The sequence below is a fragment of the Triturus cristatus genome, chromosome 2_2, assembly GCF_964204655.1.
Source record: "Triturus cristatus chromosome 2_2, aTriCri1.1, whole genome shotgun sequence".
Classification (NCBI taxonomy): Eukaryota; Metazoa; Chordata; class Amphibia; order Caudata; family Salamandridae; genus Triturus; species Triturus cristatus.
Window position 1 is genome coordinate 55,638,310 of NC_140582.1, and position 13,595 is coordinate 55,651,904.

Consider the following 13,595-nt stretch of genomic DNA (forward strand, 5'->3'; position numbering starts at 1 on the left):
CAGGTTGATAATAGGGGCATGAAAAATGAATTAGTAAATTGATATTTTTACAGTGATATATTCACAGTGAAATCCCAAAGCGTGACCATCCAAACAAATGGCGCAACACCAGGATACAGACTCCGTGGGCAAGGATGAAGATAAGTGTTGTTTATTCACAAATCATAGGTCCAATAACATTTAGATATATTTTTTATTTATTTAAATATCTTTAATTTAAATTATATTTCTGTTAAATGTTATTAGATTTAATGTTTACTATTTTTAACTATATATGTTTTTCTCTTCTATAGTAGTGTACAGCGATATTACTTTTCCAATATTTGTGACGTTTACATAATAAGTATTGAAAAATTATATTTTTGTGTTCAATATTTTTGACATGATATTTAGATACCATGATTTTTATGACTTCAAGATTTTGTCAGTGAACACTTCTGAACATGGGATAGGAGCAGTCCTATCCCAATCCTATGATGGCCATGACCAGTCTGTTGCATTGATTAGCAGGTGGTTATTCCCCAGAGAGCAGCATTGGAGTGCCTTTGAGAAGGAAGCCTTTGCTGTTGTTTGGTCCCTGAAGAAGCTGAGGCCATACTTGTTTGGCTCTCATTTCCTTGTTCCAACTGACCACAGGCCTCCCAGATGGCTGATGCTAAAGAAAGGTGAAAGCCCCAAACTGTTGAGGTGGTTCATTTCCCTTTAGGGTATGGACTTTACAGTGGAGCAGAGACCTGGGACAGACCATGCAAACGCAGATGGCCTTTCAAAGTTTTTTCACTTAGATGATGAAGACTCTCTTGGGAAAGGTTAGTCTCATTCGTATTCATTTGGGGGGGTTGTGTAGGAAAGTGACCCTGGTATTTGATGCAATTTTGACTGGAAGTGGACTGGGTTCCTGCTTACCAGGTACCCAGTGCCAGATCTCTTTCACAAAACTGAACAAGTGTTTTCCCATTTGGCAATACCTTTAGCACGCCCTGTAAGTAGTTAGTACTGGGATCCTTGATGGCTGCAGCACAAATTGTGCCACCCAGAGGGACCCCTCACCAGACAAATACAGACTGTCACTGCAGGCAGCGTATCTTGGTGCAGAAAAAAGTGTGTACACAACATGGCACACATCCCTGTGTTTCATGCCATAGACAGTGCGTGCAGTATAGGTAAGTCACCCCATACAGCAGGCCTTACATCCCTAAGGCAGGGTGCACTATATTACAAGTGTGGACATATCTACATGAGCAGATATTTCCCTGTGCTAGTCAGTTCCATTACTGCCTGTATAAGTGACCAGAGGTGCTATTATAAGTGCATGTGCTGGACACTGGTAAAAACGAGTTCTCCAGCTACATGATGGCTTCACTGAAACCAGAGGCGTTTGGTATAAAACATGCAATGTATTTATTTATACAGGCACCCAGAAGTCACCTTAGAGGTTCCCCGTGACAACCTACCAACTACTAGTGTACCAGCTGACTGGTCGTAGCCAGACTGGCACCAAAAGGGTGACATCCTTTGCCCTCAGGAGGTGAGCATCAAAGCCTGCTCAGACAGAGGGTGCTTAAACCCCCTCCCACAGGATTGCCTGTTGATTAGCATCCCAAGGCAAGGGGTCTTCAAAGAGCTCACTGCTTTGGTATGCAAATCTGGTTTCTATTAGAGGAGAGGAAGACAAGCGACCCGCCGCCCCCATCCAGGGCCCATGTGACACTTGGAATGGCGGGAAAACTAGTAGTCAGAGAGGTGGAGAACAACAACGACCGCAACACCAGCACCCTGCTCGACAACCTCGCCAACCTGGGACTCAAGCAACTGGTGTCCACCCCCACCCACCTCGCCGGACACACACTCGACGCAGTCTTCTCTTTCAGCACAGACATCGACTTCAGCCACGCCACTGAGCTTCAATGGACGGACCACAGCTGCGTCCACTTCACCTTCAAGAGAACGACGACCCACCACCACCAGCAACAGGCCGCCCGCAGAAGCTGGAACAAGATCTCAGCAGACCAGCTCGCCACCTCCCTGAGCCAGCACCCTCCTGCCAGCTCAGCGAACCCCAGCCAAGCCGCCGACAACCTCACGAAGTGGATCAGCAACTGCGCGGACGAACTCGCCCCACTGAGGACCCCGCCGGCCATCTGCTTGTTGACGGTCTTCTCGATGACTTTGGCTGGAAACGGGAGGAGCGAGATGGGGCGGTAGTTCTTGAGTTCGGTGGGGTCCGCTGTGGGTTTCTTGAGTAGAGCGCTGAGTTCAGCGTGCTTCCAGCTCTCAGGGAAGGTGGCGGTGTGGGTCGTTGTGATCCTCTCTCTGACCAACGACCCCGCCGCCGCCAGAGCCAACCTGCACGAAGGGATGAAAGAGGTAGCCGAGTGGATGACAACCAGCCGCCTGAAACTAAACTCGGACAAGACGGAGGTCCTCATCCTGGGCTCCTCACCCTCCGCCTGGGACGACTCCTGGTGGCCTCCCGCCCTGGGCACCGCACCCAAACCGACAGACCATGCACGAAACCTGGGCTTCATCCTGGACTCCTCCCTCTCCATGACCAGGCAAGTCAACAACGTCTCCTCGGCGTGCTTCAACATCCTACGCATGCTACGGAAGATCTTCTGGTGGATCCCCACCGAGACCAGGAAGACCGTCACCCAGGCCCTCGTCACCAGCCGACTGGACTACGGCAACGCCCTCTACGCCGGTACCACCGCCAAGCTCCAGAAGAGACTCCAGCGGATCCAGAACGCCTCAGCCAGACTCATCCTCGACATCCCACGAACCAGCCACATCTCCGGACATCTGAGAGACCTTCACTGGCTCCCCGTCAACAAAAGAATCACCTTCCGCCTCCTCACCCACGCACACAAGGCCCTACACGACCAAGGCCCGAGCTACCTCAACAGCCGAGTCAACTTCTACGCTCCCAAACGCCACCTCCGATCAGCCAACCACGCCCTCGCCGCCGTCCCCCACATCCGAAGAGCGACTACAGGAGGAAGGTCCTTCTCCTACCTGGCCGCCAAGACCTGGAACTCCCTCCCGACCGACCTGCGCCTGACCCAAGACCACCTCTCCTTCAGGAAGGAGCTGAAGACCTGGCTGTTCGAGCAGTAGCGGCACCCCCCCCCCCCCCCCCAGCGCCTTGAGACCCTACGGGTATGTAGCGCGCTTTACAAGTATCATTGATTGATTGATTGATTGTTCACCTTCAGGCTAGTTCCACCACTAAGGTAGGCTACCTGAAGTGAATGCGAAATTTCAGGGTCTGCTCTCGTTGGGATGGCAAAATTTGAAAGTCTGGGACAGAGATATGCCCACTTCCCACAGGAAGTCGTAATATACGAGGCATAATGACTGTGTAACGTGTGCTGTGTGCTCACCTTAAGTCCTGAGGATTGCTCCAGTAAGTCACTTTAATGAACGTGCATGCACTATTAGTTTTCCCCATAGGATAACATTGCCGCCTATGAAAATTGCACTGTCGACTTTTGAAACCTAAAAGTATTTCTATCTCAAAATGTACTTACCTCATCATATTGATTATGGTGCCTAAATGTATATCAAGAAGTGTGTTATTTTTTATAAATTGATGTGGATCTCCTTATTGAGTGATGCTTACCACTTATTGACTGTGTGTGTATGGCAGATGTTTAACTCTCCTCTCTGATAAGCCAAAGGCTGTTCAACCACAATACCCTCTAAAAGAGCACCTTGGGATTGCTAGAGCAAGTGCCTGCCCACTCATTAGTGTCTACCTGGACCCTTTGCACAGTACCCCAATTTTTGGTATAATATATAAAGAGCCAACTTCCTACAGTGGTGGTGCAGCAATGGAATAGAAGACTTGACAATTGCTGTACCACTTGGTTAATAGGTGGTACCACTAAGGACTCCAAAACTGTCCTTAGCTAGAAACAACTTTGTGATTTTTTAAAATTGTTTAAAAATAACAAATAGGGTCTTATGTTAAGTCACCCAGCTCAAACTGTTTAGAATTTTAATTTAAAAGTATTTAAGTTAGTTAGGCCCTTCAGAAAGCTTACCTAGGATGTTTGGCTAAATTCTTAAAAAGGTCCCAACTACTTTAAAACCATGACTGAGCTGCAGACCCTTCCCAGGAACTTAAGTTGAGCCAAATTAAGACACTCCTCCAAGCATGGAACCTTACCATGAGAAATAGACCAACTAAGGCACATCTACAAAAGTTACTTGCAGAAAATGCTAGGGTCCTGGCAGTGGAAAACAACCCAGATGAAGAAGGGGAGGTGGATGAAGGCTTAGATGATGATTCCAGCAGTATTCCTAATGATAGCAGCACTGGGAGTACTGACAGTACCCCAGGAGAAGTACACAGTAAAGATGCAGATCTTCAAAAATAAGCCTAGAGGATAGCATTAGAGGTTAAACTCTTGGTTTTAGAAAAGGAAATAGCTGAGATGAGCCTAGGACCCGTCTCTGGTGGCAGCAAAGTTTTAAAGAAGGAGAAAGATGAAGTTTTGTCCCTAAAATCTCCAAAGGGATTGTCCCCAAATATACAGAGAGTGATGATATCACCAAATGGTTTACAGTCTTTGAGAGGGCTTGCAGAACGAGGAAACTAAGCCAAAAGTTTTGGGGCTCTCTTCTGTGGAGCTGTTCTTGGGAAAGTGTAGGGATAGGCTCATGACACTGAATGAGGCAAATGTTGAGTCCTATGACTACATAAAGGATACCCTAATTGAGGCTTTTGGACTCTCCAATGAGGAGTACAATATCAGGGAAACAAAAGACCCTGAGTCAGAACCTGGGTAGATTTAGTTGATTTCTCAGTCACAACAAGTGGCTGGTTGAAAGGTGACAAGGTGTAAGAGTATCATGTGCTTTATAATAAAAGCGCATTTGTTAAGTAACTGTGTTCCTGAAGATTACCTGGTAGACATAGGTCCACTTTCTCCCTAAGAATTTGGAAAGAAGGCAGGCCATTGGGTCAAGACAAGTGTAACCAAGACAACTCATGGTTGGGTGAACAAAAGAAAGGGGTTGCTAAGCCCCTCCAAAGAAAAGTTGGTGTCCAGTCTAAAGATAAAAACAAAGAGTCTTCTCAAGGCCCCCTAAAAACCTGTTGAGGAGGGTGGGCTCTAAGCCAAAACACAGATCAAGGGTGGGTACGAGGGTAAGAACTGGGATCTCAAGAAGGCTCTGTGCTTTCATTACAAAGTCACTGGAGACCTCATCTATCTAAAAAAAAGTCCCCTTAATGCACCTGCAGTACCTGCAGTGGTAAGATTCTAGATGGGATCCCAGGTGAGCCTTGATCATGTCAGGGAGCTATCTGAAGCAACTTTAGTCTTTGAGGGTGGGGTGGCTTTAGCTGCCCTAACTATCTGGCCGAGTAACCTGGAGAAATGCAGACAACAGCCTCATATAGATGGGATCAGAGTAGAAGTACTGAGAGATTCAATTGCAAGTGTCACTATTGTGACTGAAAAACTGGTATCTCCAGGATAGTATCTGACTAGTGGGACACTCTCAGTCATCAATGCTGACAGCCAAACCATGGCAATGGTATCCTTAGAATTGGGAGGGGGTACTGGCCAAAAGAAGGTGGTGATATCCTCTGCAACTCCTGTAGCCTGTCTGATGGGAAATTATATGAAGTCCTCAGCATTGGCTAAAGTCAAAAGAAAGACCCACACAGCTACGCAGGGTATACCTGAAATGGTATGTGTAAAAACAACATCAAAGTGCGAAGCCAAGAGAGAAAGAGAGGAGCTGGAGCCTGGAATAATGGCCCAACCCTCTTAAAGAATAGGCGAGAAGTCTCAAAAACCAGAGTCACAACAGCCATAAGCTTAGGTCTTCTGTCCTCAGGGAGAAGACTTGTCAACCCCAGAGGGAACTGAGCTCCAGGAACTTTAGCCCTACACAGCAGACCTCCTGAGTCCAGGGGGACCCTCCAGGTAAGATCCGTGCCAGGAACAGATGACCTCTCCCACTCTAGAGAGCCTGAGACTGCAAATTGCTGATAAGGCAAAGGGAGATCTCAATGGCCCCCACAATACCTATTGGGAGGAGGGACTCCTATACACGGAGGCCAGAGACCCTAAACCTGGTACCACTAGGTGAGTGGTAGTGCCTCAGAAGTATAGAGGGTTCCTACTCACTTTGGCTTATGGTATTCCCTTAGCCAGGCATTATGGCCAGAACAAAACTTGGCATAGGTTAGTCACCCATTTCAACTGCCCAAGTATGTCTTAGAAGGTGAAGGAGGAGTTTTGTAACTCCTATGCTACCTGCTAAGCCGTTGTAAAGACAGGTAGCCACCCAAAGGCCCCCCTAATCCTACTTCCTGTGGTTGGGGTTCCATTTGAAAGGGTAGGGGTTGATACCCTAGAACAGCCTCAGGGAACTGATTCATACTAGTGGATCATGCCACCAGGTACCGTGATTCTATTCCCCCTAGAAATGTCACTGCTCCTGCAGTTGCTATGGCCCTATTGAGTATCTTTACAAGAGTGGGCTTTGCTAAGGAGGAGGTGTCAGACAGAGGAAGTAACTTCATGTCTGGCTACCTGAAATCCAGGTGGGCTGAGTTTGAAGGACATACAAGTTTACCACCCCCTATCACCCACAAGCAAATGGTTTAGTTGAAAGATTCAACAAAGCCATGAAAGGTATCATCAGTGGACTCTCAGAAAAACTCAGAAGGTGATGGGGTGTCTTATTTCCATGCCTGCATTTCACCTACAGAGAAGACCCACATAAGGGAGTGGTACTTTCCCCTTTAAACTTCTGTTTGGTTATCCTGTCAGGGGACCATTGTGTCTTGTGAAAGAAGACTGGGAGAGACATTTCAAAGAGCCTAAGCAGGACATAGTGGACTGTGATTGGCTTACATATAAGGTTGGCTGGGGACATGGGAAAAGCCTCCAAATACCTTGAGGCCACTCAGGAGCTCCAGAAGCTCTGGTATGGCCAAAAGGCTGCAGTAGTATTATTTCAACCAGGTTTGAATATAAAATCCTGTGGTTGCAACAGCACTTCAGCACAAATGGAGTGGCCCTTATGCTATCCATGAGAGAAACGGGGTAGTCACCTATCTGGTGGACCTTGGTACTTCCAAGAGCCCAAAGAGGTCCATCCATGTGAACCACCTTAAATCCTACCATGACTGGGCTGATGTGGCCATGCTCATGGTCACTGATGAGGATCAGGAAGAAAAGAGTAATCCTCTCCCTGATCTTCTCTCCCATAGTCCAAAAGATGTCCATCCTCTCCGACCGACAGCAAGCTGACTGCAGCGAAGTCCTGGAGCAGTATGCCGATCTCTTTCCCTCACCCCTGGTCAGACTAACTGGTGTGTCCATGATGTGGACACTGGGGACAGTATGCCTGTCAAAAGTTAACCGTACAGTGAGTTTGACAAAGTAAAGAAAGCATTAGGGCTGAAATCATTAAGAAGCTGCTGTTATGGGTGATTGAGCCCTCTGAAAGTCCCTGGGCCAGTCCAGTGGTCTTAGTCCCCAAATCTTGTACCAAGGGTGATAAAACAGAGATGAGGTCTTTGGGGAGTATAGCGGTCTTAATGCTGTCACTAAGACATATGCACACTCTATCCCAATGGCAGACAAATGTATTGACAGGCTAGAAGCAACACATTTCTCAGTACTTTTAATTTAACATCAGTTACTGGCATATTGGTCTGACCCAAGGAGCAAAAGAGAAATCAGCATTCTTGACCCCAGATGGGCATTATCAGTTCACTGATATGCCTTTTGAACTAAAGAGTGACCATGCCACCTTCCAAGGTTTAGTGAACCAAGTCCTTGCTAGGTTGGAGTTTTTTATTGCAGCATATCTTGACGATAGTGCTGTCTAAAGCTCCACTTGTCAATATCACCTGATCCACCGTGGCAAGGTCCTTGAGGCTCTCAAAGGGCAGGCATCACTATCAAGGCAAGCAAGCGGCAGATAGGGCAGGGCTCTGTTGTATACTTGAGCCACCTTGTAGGTGGAGGCCAAGTTCAACCCTTACAACGCAAGATCCAGACAATTGCAGACTAGGGGGTCCCAACCACCCAGACTCAGGCCAGGGCATTCCTCGGCTTGATTGGGTACTAAAGGATGTTTGTGAAGGGATATTGTACTATTGTAGCACTCCTCACACAATTGACCTCCAAGAAAATGCCAAATATACTAATTGGAGAGTGAGTTGCTAAAAGGCATATCACCCATTCAAAAGCTACAGATCATTCTAAGCAGTTCATAGTGAAGACAGATGCCTCTGTACTAGGAGTGGTCCTATTACAAACCAATGATGATGGCCATGACCAACCTGTTGCTTTCATTAGCAGGAGGTTATTTCACAGAGAGCAGCATTGGAATGCCTGTTAGAGGGAAGCCTTTGTTGTGGCTTGGTTCCTGAAGAAGCTGAGCCATTCTTGTTTGGCTCTCACTTCCTTGTGTAAACTGACCACAGGCCTGTCAATGGCTGATGCAAATGAAAGGTAAAACCCCCAAACTGTTGAGGTGGTCCAGTTCCCTACAGGGTATGGACTTTACAGTGGATCACAAACCTGGGACTGACCATGTCAATATAGATGACCTTTCCAGCTTTCTCCACTTAGATGATGAAGACTCTCTTGGGAAAGGTCCCTCTCATCCTCTTTCTTTGGGGGGGGGGGGTATAGGGAAGTGCCCCTTTTTGACATGGTCATCTCCACTATTTGCCTAGTATTTGATATAATTTTACTGGAAGTATACTGGGTTCCTGTTAACAAGGTACTCAGTGCCAGATCTCTTTCCCAAAACTTTAAATTTGTTTCCCCAATTATCAACACCTTTAGCACTCCCTGCAAGCCTCTAGTAAATGGTACCCCTGGTACCTAGGGCATGGTCTTTAAGGGCTGCAGTAAAAATGGTGCCACACTAAGGAAACCCTCACCAAACACATACAGACTGCCACTGCAGGCTGCTTGTCTTGGTTGAGACAAAAGTAAAAACCCGGCATAGCACACATCCCAGTGTGCCATGCCCACAGACACTGCATGTAGCATTAGTAAGTCACCCCTTTAGCAGGTCTTACAGACCTAAGGAATGATGCACTATGCTACATGTGTTGAAATATCTACATGAGCATAGATATGCCCCAGTGATGGTCAGTTCCATTACTGTCAGTACAAGTGACCAGGGAAGAAATTTTAGGTGCATGTGCTGGACACCAGTGAAAATGAGTTCCCCAAGCTACATGATGGCTTCACTGAAACTACAGATTTTTGGTATCAAACATCTCATATTGATAAGACAACACTGATTCCAGAGATGGATTTATTAATACATGCACCCAGAGGGCACTTTAGAGGTGCCCCCTGAAAACCTACCAACTACTAGTGTTCTGGCTGACAGGCCCCATACAGCCTGCCACCACAGATTAGTTTTTGACCCCCAGGGGTGAGGGACTTTGCTCTCATGAGGTGAGAAACAAAGCCTGTTCGGGCAGAGGGTGATCACACCGAGCCCACTGGATGACCTGCAAAAAAGGCTCGGGGCCTACCACCTTTTGAATGCGAATCTCCCTTCCCTCACAGGAGAGGATGCTGACCCCTCCATCCAGGGCCGTTTGGAAACTGGACAGGTGGGAAAATTAGTAGTCAGAGAGGCATGTTCACCTTCAGGTTAGTTCTACCCCTAAGGTGGGCAACCAGAAGTAAATGCTAAATGTCAGAGTCTGCCATCTTTGTGATGGCAGAATTAGGAACTATGGGACAGAGTTATGACCACCTTCCACAGGAAGTGGTCATATAGGAGGAATAGTGACCCCCAGGGGTGAGTAGCCCATTGTCTACTACCCTACACTCCCTTAAGACCCTTGAATCTAGTATTTAGAGGAGGCCTCGTCACCTGGAAATCTGATCCTGACGACCTGAAAGAAGTAGACTGAATTGAAGAGTTGCAAGAAGCAAGAACAGAAGACCAGCAACTGACTTGTCCTGCAGTTGCTGTGTCTCCAAAAGCCTGGGAGACCTGTTGGTACTTCTTCCATGAACCAAGCCCTACCGTGGAGTAGCAGAGTTGCTTCCCTGCGTCCTGCAGACACTCAAAGAGATCGGGGAGGACTCTGGACCGCCAAAATCTGACACTGAAAGTAAAACTGCACCCGTGCCACCTAACCTAAGCTGAAGTGGGCCATCAGTGCCAGTGTAGTCCCCAAGCCCTCCAGACACAAAGCCTACCTTGGACTTGCCTACTCAGGACTCACTGTTGCCACCTGCAGCCTCTTTTTACAGGCCTCCTTAACCATGAGTGCTCCCAGTGATAAAAACCCAACTCCTCAAGACACCTCTGCACCCGTCACCCCTGGCCCATGAAGAAGAGGACCAGAGGTGTCCCCATGTCCATAAGCATTGCAGGACCTGAGATCCTCTGTTGGTTCAACCAGACTAGTCTTCCAGTCCAAACCTGAAGCCTCTTTACAACCAAAGTGATCCCCATTGGCTAAAATTGGGCATCTGACGCTGTGTTGCACCACTGCACCCGAACGCCTTAGTGCCACTGCAGGTGAGCTGCTGGGGCTGCCTTGGACCTTGCCATGTGCTCATCTTAAGTCTCAACGATTTTTCCCCTAAGTCACAGTAAATAACTTGTATGCAGTATGTTTTTTTCTCTATAGGATAACATTGCCACCTACGAAAATTGCACTTTTGAAACCTAAAAGTATTTCTATCTTGAAATGTACTTACCTGATTGTATTGGTTCTGGTGTCTAGGGGCCTCATGTAGGTCGCCAAATACCGGTCGGTAACGGACGATTTTCGGTAATTATACCGTTACCGACCGGTATTTTGGCTTTTGGTATGTAGGGGGATCATTTTTGTATTCGGTAATTTACCGAATCGGTAAAATTACCGAATCGGTAATTTTACCGATTCGGTAAATTCCGAATACAAAAATGAGATGTAGGGGGAGTGTGTGGGTGATGTTTTGAGTCGGTATTTACCACCAACTAATAGTTGGTGGTAAATAATGTATGGTTGTGTAAACGCATGTGATAGCGCTTAGAAGTGTGCAATGTGGCAGACATACATGCACTTAGGGCATGTATGTGTGCCACATGTGCACACATGGCCGAATCAGGGGTGCAACAGGGTGTCAATGTGACACCCTGCCACCCTTGCAAGTGTTCCCCCCATTACCGAATCGGTATTTACCGATTCGGTAATGAGGCATACCTTCCCATCAATGGGAAGGTATGCCTCATTACCGAATCGGTAAATACCGATTCGGTAATTACCGAATTGTAACGAATCGGTAAAAATTACCGACTCATTACCTACATACGAGTTACCACTTCTTAAATACCGATTCGGTAACGTTCGGTATTTAAGAAGTGGTAACTGGTATGCTACCTACATGAGGCCCTAAATATGTATAAAGATATGTGTTATTTCTGTTAATTAGTGTAGATCTCTTTATTGAGTCGTGTGTACAAGTTATTGACTGTGTGTGTGTTGCAGATGTCTATCACTCCTCTCTGATAAGCCTAAGGCTGCTCGACAACCTACCCCCTAAAAGAGCACCTTGGATTGCTAGAGCAATCCCCTGTCCACTCATAGGGGAATAGCTGGCCTCTTTGCACAGCATACCTCTTTTTGGTATACTATATAAAGTGAGCCTTGAAGGAGTTTGCGTAGTTCCACTATGTGAAACTCTGCGAAGTGACAAAAAAACTCTGTCATGCTATGTGGAGTTCTGCAAATGGTGGCGTGCGTTAGGTTGCGCAGTTCATGTTGCTTTTTAGCGCTGGGTGTTTGTCCTGCACTGGAAAATCAGCACGAATGGCAAGAGAGTGCTGCTTCTTTCTGCCGCTCGAGTAGATGTTCTACTGGAGCTGCAGCTTCCTTGACACAAATGGAAGGTTTCTCAACGTGGGCGGTCGCAACCATCTGCCACTGTTGAGAAATCCCGCAGGGAGGTGGTCTAGTGTTCACCGTTTCATCGCTCGCTTAACGTTGGCGAGGGCGAGTGGAGTGTGAAAATAACACCTAAAATAAAGAGACACCTTCCACATGAAGTACTTCTTATTCAGCTGAGAAAGGATCTGGAAAAAACAGGCAGGATAATGTCCTGAGAGCAGCAGTGAAAATCAGACTGGATTTTGAGCAAAAAAGCAGAGCTAGGGTGAAGGGCCGCTTTGTCTGGGAAAAAACAAACAAAAGGAGAAACTGAGAGTAAAGACCTCAAATCCCCCACTTGTATCCCTAGACATATGGCAACCAAAAATACCACTTTTTGTGTTAACAGTTTGAGGGACACCAACTCCAGAGTTTCAAAAGGAGGATGCGTCAATATGAAATAAGCGACAACACCCACCCCTTTATATATATATGGATGGGCCTAAGACATAGGTCCCTAAATCAAAAAGCACTTAATTTGGCCTGAAGGCATACACAAAATGACACTAGGTGTATAGCAGTACAATGGGTGACATAATAAAGTGATAAACAAAAAATATATACATTGCTGATTTATTTTATTCTTTTTTACTTTTTTTCATAACATGAAATACAAAATTTGAATAATCGGATACTTTTTGTAATATTTTTTTAAAATAAAGTTGGATACAGAAATCCAACAGATAAAAAGCAAACAATACACGTAGTTGATCAATTCAAAAAAGTAACATGTCCCACTCCAAATTCAACACACACATACCAACAATCATTCAGGACAGATCAATTAATATAAAACAATCAAAGTTGGCACAATTCCATCACAAGGGTCGTATGGAAGGTGAACAAGTATATCATCCCAGTCGGAAGACACACGGTTGGGTGGAATGCAGAAGTGCCAGAAATATGGGCGCCAACGCGCGTTTCGGAGTAAGACCCCAATCGGGGTCACACCTTCATCAGGGCCCAGAATGGATAAATCGAGGGGGACATGGACAATACCTAAATGTAATCCAAAGGGAAACGTGTAAAGTTTACAAATTTCTAATAAGTAACAGAAACAGATTTGTGCAGATAGTTACAGAATTAAAAATCAAACATATAATATTTTTGGTTGCAATCAGCTCAAAACAGTGTGCGTAAATGGATATCAAGGTATAAAGTCGGGTCCAATCGGTACCCAGGGAGAACAAATAGAACCGAGAGCATCTCAGGGTTGAACAATTAGGATATATCAACAATGTCACAGAATAGAGGTTCCTATGTGAGAACAGGCAATAGAAAAAGTAAAGGATAAGTAGAGAAACAAAGAATGGACAAAATATAAGATATACACTCATCAATAGATAGTAAACAATAAATAAATTAGATTGCTATTCACTGCAGGTAAGGCACAAATATAGAGAAAAATCTTACGTGTATAGATTGGGGCGTAAGTCCTGATAGCGCGAATTTAAAATGGCGTCAATCAGAGGAATGAGTAACTTAGGTTAATATTTCATCTCTGGACCAAGAAGGTCTGTAATGGTGAGAGAAATCATGGGGCATTAAGACTCAAGTCTAATCAGAGATGTGGTTACACCTGATATTAAGGAGGGATAGGGGGCCGGGGTCGGGGAGGGGGGGGAAAAAGGGGGGGGGAAAGGGGAAAAAAGGAAAGAGGGAGGGG